Raw genomic sequence first — 22,026 nt, forward strand, 5'->3', positions numbered from 1 at the left:
CACATAGTAACTTGTGCTGATTACTGGGTGGCCACGCTGCTGGATCCCTGTTACAAGGACAACGTACCGTCCTTAATTCCCTCACTGGAGCATAATCGCAAGATGCACGAGTACAAGCGAACGCTGGTAGATGTGCTGCTGGTGGCATTCCCACCTGACAGTGGATGCACAAGGCCAAGGTAGGGGAGGAGGAGGAGGAAGAGGTCGTCAACACTGCCAGGGCACCGCCAGCACCTCAGAAGGCAAGGTTAGCATGGCTGAAATGTGGAAAAGCTTTGTCAGCACGCCACAACAAGCAGCTTTAACAGCAGCTGATATGGAACGTCTTAGCAGGAGGCAGCATTTCACTAACATGGTGGAACAGTATGCGTGCACACGCCTAGACGTACTGAATGACGGGTCTCCTGCCTTCAACTTCTGGGTCTCCAAGTTGGGCACATGGCCTGAGCTTTCCCTTTTTACGCCTTGAAGGTGCTGGTCTGCCCTGCAGCCAGTGTATTATCTGAACAGGTATTTAGCACGGCTGGGGGTGTTATCACAGACAAGCGCAGCCGCCTGTCCAGAGCCAATGTGGACAAGCTCACATTCATTAAAATGAACCAGGCATGGATCCCACAGGACTTGTCCGTACCTTGTGCAGAATAGTCATGTATACCGGCCTTACCCAGCCATTGCTTGATTTGATCTTTCTTACTCTTTTGGGGTGTACCCGAATTTAATTTTTTTTTTATTAAAAACCAAAACAAGCTTTGGCTACCTTGTCCTCCTCCTCCTCCTCCACTGCCGCCGCCGCTTCCACCTACACTGCCATATCCACCGCCATATCCTCCGCCACCTCATCTTCCTAATCCATATGGGCTTCGTCCTCCTCCTACATCATTCAAGATGATTATTTTTTATTTTTCTGTTTTTTATGTTCTTTTTTCCCTATCCACATTTGTTTTCAGAGCACTTGCCATGCTCTTAAGATGATTTTGCTGCCATTTGCAACCCTCTTGCCCTTTCCATGTTTGTTTTAGAGGCATTTTCCTGCTCAAAAGTTCAGGTCTCCATTGACTTCAATGGGGTTCGGGATCAGGACAAAGTTCGGGTTAAGTCCGGGTCACGAGCCCTGACTTTTTTTCAAGTTCAGTAGAACCCGCAGAACCCTAACATCCAGGTGTTCACTCAACTCTAAATGTGAACCAAGTTTAAATCTTGCTTCATCTGCTTCAATTTACAAATTAGTGATAACCACCACCTTTGTGTTCACTAAACACTCACTCTTTAGTGCTGCATTCACAAATACATAATTTATTGTTTAGTGTACAGTAGCTAGCTCTTTTTTATTTCAATATTTTCATTGGAGATTTCCAAAAAAAAAAGGCACAGACCATACCAGGCACAATGGCATTGGTCAAATATGGAAACAGGTTATAGTCTTCAATGCAGGCGGAGTGTTCTACTGGTAAACAAATAAGAACAATAAAGATGATATGTCATTACAATTTTGCAAGAACAATAATGATGATATGTCATTACAATTTTGCATAAACCAACACATGGATGCAGAATAGTGTCTGTGTAATATGAAGAAAAGTGAAACATAAAGTATGCAAGCTCTTCAGTTAAGGGGAACAAGTCCCAAGCAGAAAAAAAAACAAGTGCCCAATAAGGTTCAGAAAGCATGAATAATCTTAACTAGGGTTGAGTGAACCCGGACTGTATTGTTCGGATTCGTACCGGACCTTTGGGTATTCGGTACCCGGACACGGACCCGAACATTTCACTGTATGTACGTTGTTCGGTAATGTTATTTGATGTTTTGGCGCGGTTTTAATGGTGCGGTTTCAACAGGTACAAGGCAGCCAATCAGCAAGCGTTTAACTAGTGTTCCCTAGAAGCCATGCCTACTAATGGCATGGCTGTGATTGGCCAGTGCAGCATGCGACCCAGAGTCTATATAAGCTGGAGTCACATAGCGCCGCGCGTCACTCTGCTTAAACTATACTAGGGAGAGGTTCCTGATACTTTTGCTGAGGGAGAGATAGGAGATTACTGTAGGGTCAGGCTGGAGATTGCTTTGAGGGAAAGCATAGGAAGAATCTTCTTTAATCAGACAGCGATCTACATTGATTTGATTGTGTGGGGGTGCAGTGCACAATCTTTTTGCCTGGAAGGAGAGATAGGAGATTATTGTAGGGTCAGGCTGGAGATTGCTTTTTAGGGAAATAATAGGAAGAATCTTCTTTAATTAGACAGCGATCTACATTGATTGTATTGTGTGGGGGTGCAGTGCACAATCTTTATCCCCTAACCTGAGCCCAGTGAGGAGGAGAAAAGAGAAAAAAAAACTTTTATCAGTCTGTTAGGTGTGCGGCGTGCGGTGCTGCACATTTAATGCAAGCTCAGTGCATATGTAGATCATATTTTACTTTGACATACAGCGTTTAGACAGACGCTGCTTTTCTAACCTGCTCTTCAAAAAGCATCAATGTAAGAGGAAAATAATTATTTTTCAGTATTTAGGGGAAAAAAATATTTTTCAGTTTTTCATTCAAATGGGTTTTTTTTTTATTCAATAGCGGAATAGAACAACTACAGTATCCAACCTGTTAGGCGTGCATTTAAAAAAGAAAAAAACTATTTTGCTTCATATTTCACTTGAACATACATTGTTTAGACAGACACTGCTTTTCTAACCTGCTCTTCAAAAAGCACCAATGTAAGGGGAAAATAATTATTTTTCAGTATTTAGGGAAAAAAATATATTTTTCAGTTTTTCATTCAAATGGGTTTTTTTTTTATTCAATAGCGGAATAGAACAACAACAGTATCCAACCTGTTAGGCGCGCAGTGTGTAGGGGCCATTTTATGAAAGCTCATTGCATATGTGTCTGCTTAATCTGCATTTAAAAAAGAAAAAAACTTTTTTCCTTCATATTTTACTGTGACTTACAGCGTTTAGACACTGCATTTCAAATCTGTTATTCAACAAGCAACAATTAAGGGGACAATTATTTTTCAGATTTCCATTCATACGTTACAGTGCGATACACACATTGCATGCTGTTGTATTTCGCTTTGCAATAAAAACCCATTTAGGGGATAGAAAGCTAATTGTGGCCCTGTCTGCATGTGATACAGTGGGATACACCCATTGCATACTGTTGTATTCCGCCTTGCAATAAATACCCATTTAGGGGATAAAAAGTTAATTGCTGCCCTGTCTGCATATGTTACAGTGAGATACACCCATTGCATACTGTTGTATTCCGCTTTGCAATAAAAACCCATTTAGGGGATAAAAAGTAAATTGCGACCCTGTCTGCATATGGTACAGTGAGATACAGGCAAATGGGGAAAGGGAAATGGGAGACACCGCTCCAAAGCTTGCTGCAGGCTAAAAATCCAGGGAGGCTGTGATAGTCCTAGAGCACTGGGTGCTCGCAAAGGTCCGCAGGCTGAAGATCCATGTAGTAGAAGCAAAGAAGCGGCACTTCCAGCATTCAAAGGAACGAAAGTTTATTGTAGATACACAAATCCAACACCCAACATACAGGACAATACTCGGTCAGCAGACGCGTTTCACACCATGTGCTTATTCATTGGTGATTGTGGTTCACTTGTGGGGGCTCTTTTATATGGACCAGGATGGATAATCAATACCGTAATGAGCCAATAGGTGAAAAAGAAAGAAAAACCTTTTTTCTCTGTCACACCCAGATCCATTCAAAAAGAAACACCCATACCTGATCTTTGCAACCAGAAATATACATGCTTAAAAAGATCGCAGTTACTTGTATAAAAACAAATAAATACATATATTAAATGTGGTCTACATTGACAACATATAACATATCCGTATAAAAAGCCACATATGTTGTTTTTTCTTTGCACTTGAATTTATATTGCAATTATATGTGGTCTATACAACATTAAAACCATATCTCATCAAGACAGAAACCACATAGAAGAAAAATGCACAGAAAAAACACACAGTATATATACACCAAATAGTATGAGACCCATAAATATGGAGGAGGAGTCCAGAGAAAGTAAAAGTAATGAGGGGATGATGTGTAAATATATAAACATCAATGGGAAACCCATACCTATGTCGATGGGTAGTCTATTGGATATTACTCAAAATAGTGTGAGACATCCCATTCGTAATTCATCCCTTGCGGGATGCGAGTATCCAAATGGAATATCCAATACGCTTCTCTTTTGCACAATCCTTTAAATAGATCACCTCCTCTAAATGGAAGTTTAACTCTTTCCACTACTTTACCTGTAATAGACTAGTATCACCGCTGTGCAAACTATTGAAATGTCTAGCTATGTTAGTGGATTTTTTAGTCCTAATCGCACTCAAATGCTCTCGGAATCTTTCTCGTAACTTACGGGTTGTGCGTCCCACATATTGCATACCACACATTCTGCAAGTAATGACATATATTACATTGCTAGTATTGCAATTAAAAAATTGCTTCAAATGTATAACCTTGTTGTTGGAAAAGAAGGTCACCATTTGACCCCCAAAAATGTGTGGGCAGCTGGAGCAATCCCTGGAACCGCATTTATAATTGCCCTTACAATGCAACCACGTGGTTTGAGGTTTTATAGTTGGATGAAACAAACTAGGTGAAAGAATGGCACCTAAAGAGCGAGCCCACTTGGGAATGAAATTGATGCCATTCTCTAAAATTTTCATTTGTGTTTCATCTTCAAATAAAACAGGCAAATATTTGTTAATCACATCCCTTATTTTATAAAAATCTTGACTGAAGGTGGTTACTAATGTGGGTTTGTCAATACGTTTATCCTGTTGTTTATGTTTTATTGAAAGGAGCTCTTTCCTGTCTTTATTTTTAGCAATATTTAAAGCATGCGTAAGCATCTAAACAGGATAGCCCCTTTCTCTGAACCTCAAAAATAGGGCTTCCGACTCTCTCTGGAAATCAACCTCCTCACTACATATACGGCGTAATCGAATAAACTGGCCGACCGGTATACCCTTGATGGTGTGTGTTGGATGATTTGATTGGGCCATGAGGAGGGTGTTACCAGCTAGGGGCTTTCTGTAGAGACAGTAGAGGCAGTAAGCAGCACATCCAAAAAACAGACCTGATGATCACTCATGACTCCCGTAAAAGATAAATTCTTTTCATTTGAATTCAGGTAGGCCATAAATGATTCAAGGCTGCCCACATCACGATCACAAATAAACAGCAGATCGTCAATATAATGAAAAAATAAATGTATATGCTGTCTGAATGGATTTCTATCTCCAAAGATGTGGGACCACTCCCACCAACCCATGAAAAGGTTGGCGAGTGAGGGCGAAAATTTAGCCCCCATCGCAGCCCAACATCTCTGGAGATAGAAAGAGCCATTAAAAGAAAAATAATTATGTGACAGAAGGTAGCCTAATACATCTAAAATGTAGCCAATTTTGATGGTGGATAGAGCAGAAAAATGTTCCAAATAAAAGGAGACAGAAGAAATAGCAAGATGATGTGGGATACTTGAATATAGGCTGGCCACATCGCAGGTTATCCACGTGTACTCCTCTTTCCACGTGAGTTCCTGCATGATGGTTAAAAGATGTTTTGGGTCTTTCAAAAAACTCGGTAAAGACATAACTAATGGTTGCAGTTAGCCATCTAGCCATTGTCCCAATTTTTCGTTCAAGGACCCTATGCCTGCCACAATGGGTCTGCCCATCAATAGGTCAAGACCCTTGTGTGTCTTCGGAAGGTGGTGAAAGATTGGTACAATAGGATGCATAGGTATAAGTCCCTCTGCCTCACCAATGCTAAAAATGCCCAAGTATACCCCTCTCTGAATCAACTCATACAGGATACCTCTAAAAGAAATAGTTGGATCCCCACCAAGTACAGTATAGGTGTTAACATCAGAGAGCTGTCTTAGGGCCTCATTCCAGTATTTGTCGGCGTCCATAACGAAAACCGCTTCACCTTTGTCAGAATTTTTTATAATTATGGAATCATCATCCTGTAGATCCAGAAGGGCAGACCTTTCTTCCTGTGTGAAATTGTCACCATGGTGTAACGCTCCGGCGTTTTATGTATAATGTGGATTTACAGCTGCAGAAATATTCCACTTCAGTAGTCATGTAGAGAAACGCTGAGACACAAGTAGATACACACACTCAATAAGATGTTCCTAGAGTGACTTATATGTATAGTAATATAGTGATGATAGGCTGAAGAGACAGGTTCGGTAGAGATGGTAGATGACAGACACTTGAAAGGAATGTTCTTGAAAGTAAGATAGTAGCAGATGGGATGCAGATAGGTTAAGCAATCATGTATGGTAGCAGATGATAGAGTAGCAGGTGAACATACAGGATAGACCAACCCAGTGCAAGAGCAGATGGTATTAGGCTCAAGAGCTAGCAATCTTAGTTAATGCAGATGTAGTAATAGTCCTTAGTATGCAGAGCTAGATAGTGTAAGCTTTAGTATGAAGGTTATAGAGGTTTCCCCTGTGGGGTACTTATCACTAGTAGCAATGTAGTAGAGGAGAGGTTCGGCAAGAGCGGATGATCCGGTAGCGGGATACAGGGATCAGCAGCGTGGTTCCGATAGCGAGGTATGCTTGCAAGCATGAGAGCTTCAAGGCAGATTATGCGGCGTTGAACGAACATGTGAGTGAGACCGCCGGAGGTTGAAATAGCTGCTCCAGCGGCGCTCAGTGATGACAGCATCGGTCTTAAAGGTGTATGCGCACCTTACCAAAAGAGAATGGTGGGGCGCATACACTTAGGAAAAGTGGAATTAGGGTACCAAAGGTACCAGAACATTACAGTACCCCCCCCCCTTAAGGCCGGCTCCTGAAGGCCTCTGGAGCTGGTTTGTCTGGGTACTTCGCATGACAGTTGGGGATTAATCTAGGGGCATGTATGTCAGAGGTGTTTAGCCAGGTGTCGTCTTGGGGCCCATAGTTCTTCCATCGAACTAAGTATTGAAGTTTTCTTCTGTGGATACGAGAATCCAGAATCTCTTTTATCTCATATTCTTCTCCACCTTCAACTTGTACAGGAGGAGGAAGTGGGATAGTAGGCCTTATTCCTTGGTCAGGAACATGGGGCTTCAGTAGCGACACATGGAAAATGGGATGTATTTTGAGGTCTATTGGCAATGTAAGCTGTACTGCAGCTTTTCCAATAAGTTTCTTGATTGGGAAAGGTCCCAAGAAGAGAGGTCCAAGCTTTTTGCTAGGGATTTTCAGTCTTAAATTTTTTGTTGAGAGCCAAACGAGGTCCCCAATAGCATACTGAGGAGAAGGTCTTCTGCGAAGATCATAGTACTTCTTTTGTTGACTATGAGCGTGTGCAATGGTAGTATTAAGCAAACCCAGAGAGTCCTTTATTTGGGTAAGATAGTCTGAGGCTACTGGGTTATTTGAAGGAAGGATGCGTGGTGGAAGAATAGAGGGATGAAACCCATAGTTCAAGTAGAACGGACTCTGCTTGGTCGTACTGTGGGTTGCGTTGTTGTAGGCAAATTCTGCCAGAGGGAGAAGATCCACCCAATCATCCTGTTGGTAAGAAGTGTAACAACGTAAATATTGCTCGATGCATTGGTTGACTCTTTCAGTCTGTCCGTTGGTCTGCGGATGGTAAGGAGAAGTGAGCTTCCGCTCAATTTGTAGTATGTGACATAGTTCTTGCCAGAACTTGGAAAAAAATTGTGATCCACGGTCAGACAGAAGAGTTTTTGGGATACCATGTAACTTAAAGACATGTTTCATCAGGAGTTCTGCCGTTTGTTTGGACGAAGGTAGTCTGCGAATAGCAATGAAATGTGCCATCTTTGTCAGATGGTCCACTGACACCAAGATGGTATTAAATCCTTTGGAAGGAGGTAGTTCTACTATAAAGTCCAAGGACACAACTTCCCATGGAGTTTGGGGTATTGGTAGACTGCATAGTAGACCGGATGGTCTCGTAGTGTCAATTTTGGACCTGGCACAGACATTGCATGAAGAGACTAATTTTTGTATAGATGTTTTCATGTCAGGCCACCAGAATTGTCTGGTAATCAGATTAAGAGTCTTTGTCATACCCATATGTCCTGCCATAGGCACATCATGCGATAATTCCAAGATCTTGGTGCGCATGGTAGGTGGTATGTAAAGTTTGTCGTTGTAGTAGAGGAAGCCTTCTGCATCGGTATTTAGTTGTGGTGGGGGTGAATCCAAACTTATACCATGCAAAACCTCTTCCTTCAAAGAACGGACAACTCCAATAATACGCTTGTGAGGTATTATAGGAACGGAAGGGATTTCGAAGTAGTTTTCTTCAGTTAGTCGTGATAGTGCAAAAAAAACGCAAGGAATTTGTATCCACGGTCACACAAAAAAGCTATTTGATAAAAAATTTAATAACATGTGCCACACAAGGTGTGGTTTACATGTTAGAGTGTGACTGTGGGTTACAATACATTGGACGCACCTCGCGGGCTCTACACGTACGTGTTGGGGAACATGTCAACAACATACGGAAGGGGCTTATTACCCACAGTGTATCTAGGCACTTTAAAAATTATCATCATAAAAATCCAAGCACCTTAAAATTCTGGGGGATTGAAAAAGTAAGCTACCATTGGAGGGGTGGTAATTTCATCAGACAATTAAGTCGTCGCGAATCCTTTTGGATTTATGAGGCTAAAGTCTTAACGCCACTAGGATTGAATGTCGACTTTGATCTGAATTGTTTTATTTCAGACAGATAATTTTTTATGGTCATTGTTTTTTCTTTTTATGATATTTAAATTTTAAATACTTATTTAGTAAATTTTATACTATTTTATTGGGGTTTATGTACGATTTTATATGTTTTTATGTGGTTATAATGTGTTTTATGTATATTATTGTATTTAACACTGTTCCCTATGTAAGTGAGCAAAAGTGCTGCCATCTGGTGTCTGGTTGCTAATATAGCTGTACGACCTATAAGATCAACACAGTACAAATCAATGATTGAGTATAAGTTCGTTTTTTAATAATATTAAAAAACTTTGAGCAGTTTCTAAATGGTTCTTCCTGTAAAGAAAGACATACAATATTAGTCTGCTGTTATAAGTGATCCTTCGGCCGATCTCCGAGATATATGTATGTCTCCTTAGTGACAAATGTAATTGTAAACACGGCCGAATGAATATCATTACTTTTAGCCCGCCCCTCTATCTCTCTGTCTCAGGAGACACTCTGTCTCCATGGCGATGGTGAAACGCCGGAAGTGACATAGTGGGCGGAGCTTAGGGATAATATAAAAAGCCGGACCTTCGACCTATCACCATCCCCGCTGAAGAAGTCTACGCCCACCTGACGTAACGCGTACGGGGGATTGGTCAATCGGTCCTACGGCTGTTAACCAGGAAGTAACCAGGCACCATCCAGCACGCTGCACACTCTGCAACTACTATGCCTATTATGGTCGGATACAATGTAAATGCAATATGTTTTGAGTGAATTAAAGCTTTCAGTATTACAACAGAGAGCACTAGATCTCCCCCTCTTTTATTTATATATCTTGGGAAACTTGGAATCGAGTGTGAGTTGTACCTGCTGCAGCGATATCCTTATTTGTGCTGACAAGTGCTGGAGTCTTGGTCTTGCCTGTATCGGAGCAACACGAGTTGGTTACCTGTGGAGATTGTTTATGCTTTCTGGCCCTGCAGGGTCATGGTTTGGAGGTGAGAGGCAGATATTGCTTGGTGGAGGGATTTGAGCACCAGAGTCACACCTGTTATTATTTCACCATATCACAAGTGGACTTTTTACCTCTACCGACTGTTATCGCCTCTTATATGGACTATCTCCTTTTTAGACATGTTTTAATATATTTAATATATTTATTATTGGTTTAAAGTGTTTTATCCAATGATTGAATCCCAAAAATCTATCATAGACTGCGCTACACTATTTATTATTTATTTCATTGAAGGAGTTGGATTGCCCTTGAGTGTTAGCTGCTGGTCTCATTGCAAGTTAATTTATTTAGCGCTGAATCTTCCACACACATATTATTGTGATAGTGCATCCGCCTTTTTGTTCTTATCTGCAGGTGTGTAGGTCACTAGGAAGTTAAACCTTAGAAAGAATAGTGACCATCGTACCTGTCGGTGAGAGAGAGTTTTGTTAGTCTGAAGATATTGAAGATTTTTATGGTCCGTGTATATAAGTATTGGTAATCGGGTGCCTTCGAGTAGATGTCGCCAATTCTCCAGAGCCAATTTTATAGCAAGCAGTTCCATTTCACCCACGGGGTAATTTACCTCTGGACTGCTTAAGGATTTAGAAAAGAAGGCGACTGGATGGAGTGGTGAAGTGTTAGTTGGTCGTTGGGAGAGTATTGCTCCTACTGCCATGTTTGACGCATCTACTTCCAGAATGTATTGGAGGGATGGGTCTGGATGGCGTAGTATGGGAGCAGAAGTAAACCTTGTCTTTAACAGGTGAAAAGCTTTATTTGCTTCATCTGACCATTTGAATGGTCTGTTAATGCTAGTGACCTGTGTGAGGGGTCTCACAATGGCAGAGAAGTTCCTGATGAATTTCCTGTAGAAATTAGAAAATCCAAGGAATCGCTGTAGCGCCTTGCGGGTGGTTGGTGTAGGCCAATCCTGAATGCAGGATATCTTACTCATGTCCATCTTGATTCCTGTTTTGGATATGATGTAGCCTAGAAACAGTACCTCTTCTTTATGAAACAAGCATTTTTTCAGTTTCACGTATAGGTTGTGTGCAAGCAATCTCGATAATACTAGTCTTACATGTCTTATGTGTTCAGACAAGGATCGTGAATATATAAGTATATCGTCCAGATATACCACAACACAGACATCTAGTAAGTCTCTGAAAATATCGTTTATAAATCGTTGAAAGGCTGCAGGGGAGTTGCATAGCCCGAATGGCATTACAAGATATTCGAACAATCCGTATCTGGTTCTGAATGCAGTCTTCCACTCGTGTCCATCACGGATTCGAATGAGATTGTATGCCCCTTTCAGTTCCAATTTTGAAAAATAGGTAGCTCCACGCACCTGCTCAATGAGTTCAGGGATAAGCGGTAGAGGATAGCGATCTTTTATTGTAATAGCATTCAATTGCCTATAGTCGATGATAGGCCTGAGACTTGAGTCCTTATTGCGGACAAAAAAGAGTGCTGCTGCTGTGGAAGAAGTGGAAGGTCTAATAAAACCTTTTTTCAAATTCTCATCCAAATATTCTTTGAGATGGGAAAGTTCATCCTGTGAAAGAGGATAAACATGACCGAACGGCAATTTCCTATTTGGGAGTAGATCAATACTACAATCATAGTCTCGATGGGGAGGTAGTGCTTGAGCATTTTTCTCAAGAAAAACCGCAGAGAGATCCTGATAACATAGTGGTGCAATCTCATCTGTCACCACAGACAGGATCTTCCCGGAAGACGGGAGGTTACACGTACCCTCGCAATAGCAAGAGAGGAAGGCCAGGGTCATCGGCCGAAATCCGAGAAGAACTGGATAATGGCATTCCCATTTTTTCAGCCTTTCTTTCTCGTAGTCTTCTATCTATGGTGATACTGAGTTGTATCAATGCATCCAGGGTTTTTGGCAGATCCGCTCGGGCGAGCTCATCTTTAACGGCCTCTGATAGGCCAAGCCTAAATTGAGTTTTCAGAGATGCATCATTCCATTCTGAATCAAGGGTCCATCTCTTGAATTCTGCGACAAAGTCTTCCTTAGGTCTCCTACCTTGTTTCAAGGACCTTAATTGAAGATCGGCAGTACTCTGCCTATTGGGATCATCATATAGGCTAGTAAGTTCTGCTAGAAATAAGGTATAGGATTTGAGAAGCTGATCGTTTTTCTCAAAAAGAGAGTCTGCCCAGGCCCGAGGATCGCCTGTTAGGTAAGAAATAATAGTACAAACCTTAATGTGATCAGTAAGGTAGGTACGGGGTTTTAGCAAGAAAAGTAACTCACGTGCGTTTTTAAATTCGCGAAATTTTTTGCGATCGCCTGTAAATACCAAAGGAGGATTTATTTTGGGTTCAGGGGACTGAGCAGTGGTAAGTTGTGTCAGTCTGGTTACCTGCTGCGTCAGAGCCTGATTTTCTTCTCTTAATTCAGCAAGTGCGTGTATTAACGCAGTTACTTGCTGTTTTAATTGTGTCACCTGAGTGGTTATTTCTGCTGAATCCATTTGAGGTTCGTTCAATCTGTAACGCTCCTGCGTTTTATGTATAATGTGGATTTACAGCTGCAGAAATATTCCACTTCAGTAGTCATGTAGAGAAACGCTGAGACACCAATCCCAACTCCCAAGACTCATCATGTGTGGATAGTCTCAATTCAGCAAGTAGATACACACACTCAATAAGATGTTCCTAGAGTGACTTATATGTATAGTAATATAGTGATGATAGGCTGAAGAGACAGGTTGGGTAGAGATGGTAGATGACAGACACTTGAAAGGAATGTTCTTGAAAGTAAGATAGTAGCAGATGGGATGCAGATAGGTTAAGCAATCATGTATGGTAGCAGATGATAGAGTAGCAGGTGAACATACAGGATAGACCAACCCAGTGCAAGAGCAGATGGTATTAGGCTCAAGAGCTAGCAATCTTAGTTAATGCAGATGTAGTAATAGTCCTTAGTATGCAGAGCTAGATAGTGTAAGCTTTAGTATGAAGGTTATAGAGGTTTCCCCTGTGGGGTACTTATCACTAGTAGCAATGTAGTAGAGGAGAGGTTCGGCAAGAGCGGATGATCCGGTAGCGGGATACAGGGATCAGCAGCGTGGTTCCGATAGCGAGGTATGCTTGCAAGCATGAGAGCTTCAAGGCAGATTATGCGGCGTTGAATGAACATGTGAGTGAGACCGCCGGAGGTTGAAATAGCCGCTCCAGCGGCGCTCAGTGATGACAGCATCGGTCTTAAAGGTGTATGCGCACCTTACCAAAAGAGAATGGTGGGGCGCATACACTTAGGAAAAGTGGAATTAGGGTACCAAAGGTACCAGAACATTACACATTGACACCATCAGCACCGGGACAAGTGCCCTTTTTCAGCTGTAATAAATCTCTCTCCACACATTTCTGGAACCTGTCCATACTAGGTGTACGTGCATGAACTGGATAAAAATCCGATTTATTTCTAATATCAACTTTAATTATATCTTCATTAATCACTTCACCGATGGAACTTGTGCTGTTATTCTCCATTCTCCATTCTCATGTCAGATCTGTTAAGTCCCTAAGGGAACATAATTCACGAAATGAAAAATGATCCAAAGACTCCTCCTGTGTAAACTCAATCATAGTGTCATCCCTGATTATCTCATCCTCCGTGGAAAAATGTCTTTTAATTGTGATGTTTCTAATAAACCGGTTGACATCCAGAAGTGTCCCAAACAGATCAAAACCCTGGGATGGGCAAAAACCCAAACCCCTAGATAAAAGAGACTTTTCCCCCGGAGTTAAAGTGCGTTGTGACACATTTATAACATTAATTAATTCCTGCGTGCCTGGGGTCTGAGAGAGTATGCTCCTCCTCCCCCCCTTCTTTTCTGGCCTCCTCTCCTTGTTTTTTTCCTCCATTCCTTTTGTTGTGTGCCCACTTGGTCTTTTGTTTCCCGTTTTGGAATCGCTGGCGTGCTTGTAGCAGAACCAGCCTGCCGATCCGATTGATCTATTGAGTTATCAGACATTGTAACCGCCATGGCATCATCAAAATATTTGTTATCGGTGTCTGAAAAACTCACTCTTTTTTTGGTGTTATTGTAATTATTTGTGCGTTGATGTCTACCTCAAGTTTTATAATTTTTCCAGGTGTAGACATTATCGGTATCGTAGTCGAATTTGTCACGCAGCATTTTTTCTTTCTTACCGGACACTATATTCCTTTCTAGACTAGTCATCTTATCATCCAATTTTTTATCCATATCTGTAAACTGTGTTAATGTTTTCAATGGTAACAAATCCTGTTGGAGGTCTTGTATTTCCTTTTGTAGTTTATCTATTTATTTTGTCTTAGACTCGATAATCAAATCCATCAATGTACGTGAGCATAAGGACAAAGCATCTGTCCATCTGGTCTTTAAGTCCTCATTAAAGAGATCAAAGGTGGGAAATTTTTTTAAGCGTAGTCCTCGCGGAATCCGCCCCAGATTCAAATACTCTGATAATGTCGTCTTGTCCCAATATGCTCTCATTTCCTTGTCCAGGTTACGCTCGAGTTTATGGAAAAGTGTCCTCAAAATGCCTATGTCATCTTCGTTGTTAGTGTGTAAAGTGTCCTATATGTTGGCTCTTAATGGGCTGTCGGAAGCCCTATTTTTGAGGTTCAGAGAAAGGGGCTATCCTGTTTGGATGCTTACGCATGCTTTAAATATTGCTAAAAATAAAGACACGAAAGAGCTCCTTTCAATAAAACATAAACAACAGGATAAACATATTGACAAACCCACATTAGTAACCACCTTCAGTCAAGATTTTTATAAAATAAGGGATGTGATTTACAAATATTTGCCTGTTTTATTTGAAGATGAAACACAAATGAACATTCTAGAGAATGGCATCAATTTCATTCCCAAGCGGGCTCGCTCTTTAGGTGCCATTCTTTCACCTAGTTTGTTTCATCCAACTATAAAACCTCAAACCACGTGGTTGCATTGTAAGGGCAATTATAAATGCGGTTCCATGGATTGCTCCAGCTGCCCACACATAGGGGGTCATGGTGACCTTCTTTTCCAACAACAAGGTTATACATTTGAAGCAATTTTTTAATTGCAATACTAGCAATGTAATATACAGTATGTCATCACTTGCAGAATGTGTGGTATGCAATATGTGGGACGCACAACCCGTAAGTTACGAGAAAAATTCCCGAGAGCATTTGAGTGCTATTAGGACTAAAAAATCCACTAACATAGCTAGACATTTCAATAGTTTGCACAGCGGTGATACTAGTCTATTACAGGTTCAAGTGGTGGAAAGAGTTAAACTTCCATTTTGAGGAGGTGATCTCTTTAAAGGATTGTGCAAAAGAGAAGTGTATTGGATATTCCATTTGGATACTCGCATCCCGCAAGGGATGAATTACGAATGGGATGTCTCACACTATTTTGAGTAATATCCAATAGACTACCCATCGACATAGGTATGGGTTTCCTATTGATGTTTATTTATTTACACATCATCCCCTCATTACTTTTACTTTCTCTGGACTCCTCCTCCATATTTATGGGTCTCATACTATTTGGGCTATATCTTGGATTTTTTCTTGTTTCCCCCCACCTTTTCTCCCCCTTTTCCCCCTTTCCCCCCCTTTTCCCCCCTTTTTCCTTTTATCCCCCTTTTCCCTGTCTTTTCTTCTTTTTATGTACATGTTCATGCTCATGCCATATAATACAACCTTGTCGTCCTTTTAAAGTTTACTTGTTTTGGCAAGGAAAAATACCCACTATTTTGAGGTTATCAAGAAAACGATTGTTATATATCTAGGATGGGTTGTCTTCTTTAGGTAGTATATTATGTCCATCATCAAAAGTTTTGGGGATGTCTTTTTTATTATACACCTACGCTCATGGGAACAATCAGCAACTGACTTCATTTTTTTCTTTATTTACATATATATGTTTTTGTTATTTCAAGCTTTATATGGTTGTTACATAGTATACTTTTTCAGCCATGAATGTTTATAGATCTCCTTTTTGAACAAAAAGTTTCTTACTTTCCTTTCTAGAAGTTTGGATTCTTTCTATTGAGATCCATATATATATATATATATATATATACGGTCGGTTGGTTCTAATCCTATGGGTGTATGGCTGGACTCCAATATGCACGATTGCTAACAATTTAATTTATTATTGCATCTTGCACTTTACATTGTTTATATTGTTGGCATTATGCACACATTTTCTGTGTGTTTTTTCTGTGCATTTTTCTTCTATGTGGTTTCTGTCTTGATGAGATATGGTTTTAATGTTGTTTTTTCTTTGCACTTGAATTTATATTGCAATTATATGTGGTCTATTCAACATGTGGCTTTTTATACGGATATTTTATATGCTGTCAATGTAGACCACATTTAATACATTTATTTATTTGTTTTTATACAAGTAACTGCAATCTTTTTAAGCATGTGGTGTGAAATTGCGGCCCTGTCTGCATATGTTACAGTGAGATACACCCATTGCATACTGTTGTATTCCGCTTTGCAATACAAACCCATTTAGGGGAAAAAAAATAAATTGTGGCCTAGTCTGCATATTTTACTGTGAGATACGCCCTTTCTATACTGTTGTTCTATTCCGCTATTCAATAAACACCCATTTAGGGAAAAAATATTAAATTGCGGCCTAGTCTGTATCTGTACGTGTGAGATACACCTGTTGTATAATGTTGTTCTATTCCGCTATTCAATAAACACCCATTTAGGGAAAAAATATTAAATTGCGCTCTAGTCTGCATATGTTACAGCGTAACAAGGCACACAGGTCTCGCATGGAGGCCCAGTTACTGGTGGTGAAGTGGTGCTGTTCCGCAGAGCGACTCATGCGTGTGAGCTGCAGCTGAAACTCCACTATGGCCTGCTGCTGCTCGCACAGTCTGGCCAGCATGTGCAAGGTGGAGTTCCACTGTGTGGGCACGTCCCATATGAGGCGGTGAGCGGGAAGGCCGAAGTTACGCTGCAGCGCGGACAGGCGAGCAGCAGCAGGGTGAGAATGCCAAAAGTGCGCACAGATGGCCCGCACTTTCTGCAGCAGCTCTGACATATTGGGGTAATTTCTAAGGAACCTCTGCACCACCAAATTCAGCACATGCTCCAGGCAAGGGATGTGTGTCAAACCGGCTAGGCCCAGAGCTGCTACGAGATTTCGCCCATTATCGCACACCACCAGGCCGGGCTTGAGGCTCACTGGCACCAACCACTCATCGGTCTGCTGTTGAATGCCCCTCCACAATTCCTGCGCGGTGTGTGTTTTTTTCCCCCAAACAGGCAAGTTTTAAAACTGCCTGCTGTCGTTGGCCATGCTTATTGGTCCACGCATCCGTAGTTAGATAGACCTTGCCACAGATGGCGTTGCGCAGTGCACACCTGATTTTGTCACCCACTTGGTTGTGCAGGGAAGGGATTGCTTGCCTGGAAAAGTAGTGGTGGCTGGGCATGATGTACTGTGGGACAGCCACCGTCATAAGGCTTTTAAAACTCTGCGTCTCCACCAGACGGAATGACAGCATTTCAAAGGCCAGGAATTTTGAAATGCTGGCATTCAGGGTGGGTAGGAGGGGTACTTCCTCTTCCGCTCCAGTGTTTGAGAGATAGAAAGCTGAAAGCTTCCATGGGACATTGTGGAGATGGTTGTTGGTGACCCAGGTGGTGGTGTTGCTGGCAGATCCTCTGTTTACAGGGTGGCAGGTGCCGGTCTCACTACAGAAATGGATGAAGAGGCCGAGACTGCAGCAGAAGAGGAAGCAGGAGGAGCCAGAGACCTTTCTTGGTTTTTGAGGTGTCTACTCCACTGCAGCTCATGCTTTGCACTTAGATGCCTGGTAATACAGGTTGTGCTCAGGTTGAGAAGGTATATGCATCGCTTCAGGCCCTGATTGCACAGCGTGCAGCCACTCGTGTCCTGTCATCATCACATTGTCTGAAGAACTGCCACGCTAGGGAACTCCTTTGAGCTGGCTTTGGTGTGCTCAGTCCCTTGCTGCATTGGGCAGTAGCAGGCGTAGTGTCTAGGGCAGGGCTGCTCCACTTTTGCACCCTGCTCCCTCTTCTGCTGTGCTGGTGGCTCTGTGTGACCACCGCCTCTTCCTACAAACTACGCAGGTCAACTGCATGACGTTCATTCCATGTGGGGTCGAGGACCTCATCGTCCTTCACATCCTCTTCCACCCAGTCTTCACCCCTGCCCTCCTTGTCGGAATTCGGAATTCCGCAGCAGTTGGCACCTGTGTTTCTTCATCATCCAAGACGTGCTGCGATGGTCCTCCCATGTACTCATCTTGAGACATAAGTGGTTGGGCATCGGTGCACTCAATCTCTTCCACTTCTGGGGCAGGGCTAGGTGGATGGCCCTGGGAAACCATGCTAACAGAGTCATCAAAAAGAAGAAGAGACTGCTGCATGATTTGGGGCTCAGACTGCTTGGCTGATTTGCAAGGGGGTGAGGTGAAAGATTGATGGACATCGGCTGCAGGTGCCAACTCTGACCTTTCAGCAGAAGACTGGGTGGGAGACAATGTGAAGGAACTGGAGGCACTGTCAGCAACCCAATCTACTATTGCCTGTACTTGTTCTGACCTCAACATTTGTTGAGGCGCATTAGGCCCTGCCAAATACTGCTGTAAGGTTCTGTCGCCTACTCGCAGCTGAGAAAGGTGTTTCACTTGTGCGTGTAGCTGGCACAGATTGACCATGTCCTCTCCTTGCAACAGGAGCTCCACCAGCAGCACCACGACCCAGCACTAACATGGTGGAGCAGTATGTGTGCACACGCCTAGACATACTGAATGACGGGTCTACCCCCTTCAACTTCTGGGTCTCCAAGTTGGGCACATGGCCTAAGCTTGCCCTTTACGCCTTGGAGGTGCTGGCCTGCCCTGCAGCCAGTGTATTATCTGAACGTGTATTTAGCATGGCTGAGGGCATTATCACAGACAAGCGTAGCCGCCTGGACAAGCTCACATTCATTAAAATTAACCAGCCATGTATCCCACAGGACTTGTCCGTACCTTGTGCAGAATAGACATGTATACCGGCCTTACCCAGCCATTGTTGTATTTGATCTTTCTAACTCTTTTGGGGTGTACCCTAATTTAAAAAGAAATAAAATTAAAAACAAAAAAGCAGTGTTGGCTACCTCGTCCTCCTCCACCGCTGCTTCCAACTACACCGCCACATCCACCGCCACCTCAACCTCCTCCTCCATATGGGCCTCATCCTCCTCCTCCACCGCCGCTGCAGCTTCCACCTACACCGCCATATCCTCCGCCACCTCAACCTCCTACTCCATATGGGCCTCGTCCTCCTCTTACATCATTCAAGATTATTATTTTTTATTTTTCTGTTTTTTATGTTATTTTAGGTTATTTCCCTATCCACATTTGTTTGCAGAGCACTTTCCATGCTCTTAAGATGATTTTTCTGCCATTTGCAGCCCTCTAGCCCTTTCCATGTTTGTTTTAGAGCCATTTTAGTGCTCAAAAGTTCGGGTCTCCATTGACTTCAATGGGGTTCGGGATCGGGGTAAAGTTCGGGTTAAGTCCGGTTCACGAACCAGGACTTTTTTTCAAGTTTGGCCGGATCCGCCAAACCCGGACATCCAGGTATTCGCTCAACTCTACTGATAACCACCAACTTAATGGATGGTTAACATCTTGTAGAAAGTTAAAAGAAACAGCAACAGAAAGAAAAGGAAAGAGAAAAAAGGAGAGTGAAGAATAAAGGGGGTAAGGGGGGAGGAAAGAGAGCATGAGAGCTATAGCCTGCCTGGCCATTCCTTCTCAGTCGTCACCACAGCAATCATCATGAAGGAGATTGAAGGTATTGTATCCATGGATTTCAAACTACTTTAAATTGTGGACATCTCATAGGATGCTAACCAACTTTTCATTAGTCATGATGCAGATAAGCTTACTCCTCCTCACCACTAAAGTCAACTGTGGGTTTTTTCCAAGTGGTTGCAATGGCTATCTTGGCCGCAAGGAACATAAAGTAAATCAATGTTTGGGTGTGTCTGGGCACCTCTGCCACAGGTTCATTGAGCAAGGCTACTTTTGGGATCTTTTAAAACATTTACCATGGTAACCGAGAACTAGCTCTTTTTTGGACATTGGAGGGTTAACAGTCAAGCACAGTAGTGTTTTATGTATTAACAGACCTTTTATTGACTACAACTCATTTTTTCTTATGAATAAAAACACCATGGTGAGCAATTATCCAGCTTTTATATGTTACAGTTTCAAAACCACTAGCATGAGATAAACCCTCAAAAGGGACACTGGGGTTGATTTACTAAAACTGGAGAGTGTAAAATCTGGTGCAGCTCTGCAAGGAAACCAATCGGCTTCCAGTTTTTTGGTCAAAGCTTAATTGAACAAGCTGAAGTTAGAAGATGATCGGCTTCCATGCACAGCTGCACCAGAATTTGCATTCTCTAGCTTTTGTAAATGAACCTCACTTGCCAAACAGGGTAAAGTGACGGCTTCTATGCAAAGGGCTCCCCTAACCACCTTCTACTCACCTTACCAGCAATCCCTCACTTCTCCTTATCCCATCTCAGCCAGCACTGAAATCTGCAGTGTCAATGACCAGGGGTTGTTAGCCCTAGTGATTGGCAGAGGAGCTTTGATCCTCTGAAATATAAACAGGATAAAAAAGGTAAAAACTGATTTATGTTTATATACAGTGCTTTAGCAAGCTAAATGTCATCCAGTGTTAATTCGTTTTGTATTTTATTTCCAGACATTATACACAGCTACCAAAACAGAAAAAAAATTAAGCACAAACTGATGTATCTTTTTAACACTTCATTGGAGGGATAAATACTACTGTATACGTGAGAACAATCAGCATGCAGGTCAAAGAAATTCCGAACCTGAACATCTGGGTTTCTTATGACTCTAACTATATTCATAGCTTTCAAATGTCATTTTCTGAGCCTTACTTAGAAAAATATGATCAGTGACAGCTTTAATACAAAGGAAAAAATTATTGATTGATGATCTCGTAACTCAAAATTGCTGACAGCTATTAGAACAAGACCGAGAAAAGTTCACAGCATGGGTCACTTTTCTTAATTCCAAATGAGTGATTCAGAGAGATTACAATAGAAATGAAGATTCAGCAGTAATACAATTTTAGAAATATGGAAATATGGTGCGTACAATGATTTTATTTTCTTTTAGGATTTTATCTTCTACTTTTACTGCCACCAATAATCCCATAAAGAAAGAAAGAGTACTCGATGTTATAAAAAATAGAACATTTATTATGACAACATGATAAAAAATGTTAAAACCATATCATAGGAAATAGTGTAATGAAAAATGCGCAGCATCTCCCCATAAAGGGGTAAGTATGGTTATGCAAAAGAACCTTTTACATGCCCATTATATGCAGAGAACTAGTTCATGGAAACACAGAATCTGCGATGATCTCAGATATCCAGGGCCAAACAGGAATCTTATGTGCCATGTGCCAATGGATCACTAAGCGTTTCACTTAATGCTTATGCAGGGGTTCTTATTGGTACTGGGAGATACAGCATAATTACTAAATGGTTCAAAATACATAAATCATATCCACATCATTGGTACATCATATTACATTTCTCAATACAGGTATCATGAATTCCAGAGCAAAAAACATAATATACAAGCATAAATATTCAAGTCCTCATAGGTACCTACCCAAACTCAGAGGGGGAGATCATGTGCAAAGCAGCTCTGAGAAGAGCGTACACCAGGCACAATACAGCCAGAACAGAGAAGTAAAAAATATCTGAATAAAAGTCCTCAAAGGTGCAAGGACTTCCCCCTTTAGGGGAAGTCAAGGAGCAGGGCAATTTGGAAGCATTTGCAACAAAAATAAACTAGGAACGGATGAAATGCAAATCATCAATCTTTCCTCATATTCGCTTTCCGCCGATGAAACCAGGGTGCTGCAATTAGGTCTAAGCTTCTGTCCTTATCAAAACATCAATAAGTTTGAAGCTATTAAAGATGGTAATCTCTTTGCAAGAAATCTTTTGTTACATGTAATGCATGATAAGAACTATGGTGCACCTTTGGCCACAAAGGTAGACAGCGAACTTTGGAAGGATTTCACTATAAAAGACTATCGAGCTTTGAGAGATCTCATGTCGCTTTACCGGGAGGGACAGGTAGATGATCAATCAGAAACTGACGATGACTCCGCAGAAGAGGAAGATACTCCCATTACTTAAAAAAACAGATCACAATTTTTTCCTTCATCACAGTCAAATACCAACATTTGGGCATTCCTACAAAAT

The sequence above is a fragment of the Pelophylax lessonae genome (assembly GCF_965119305.1).
Source record: "Pelophylax lessonae genome assembly, chromosome: 3".
NCBI classification, from domain to species: Eukaryota; Metazoa; Chordata; class Amphibia; order Anura; family Ranidae; genus Pelophylax; species Pelophylax lessonae.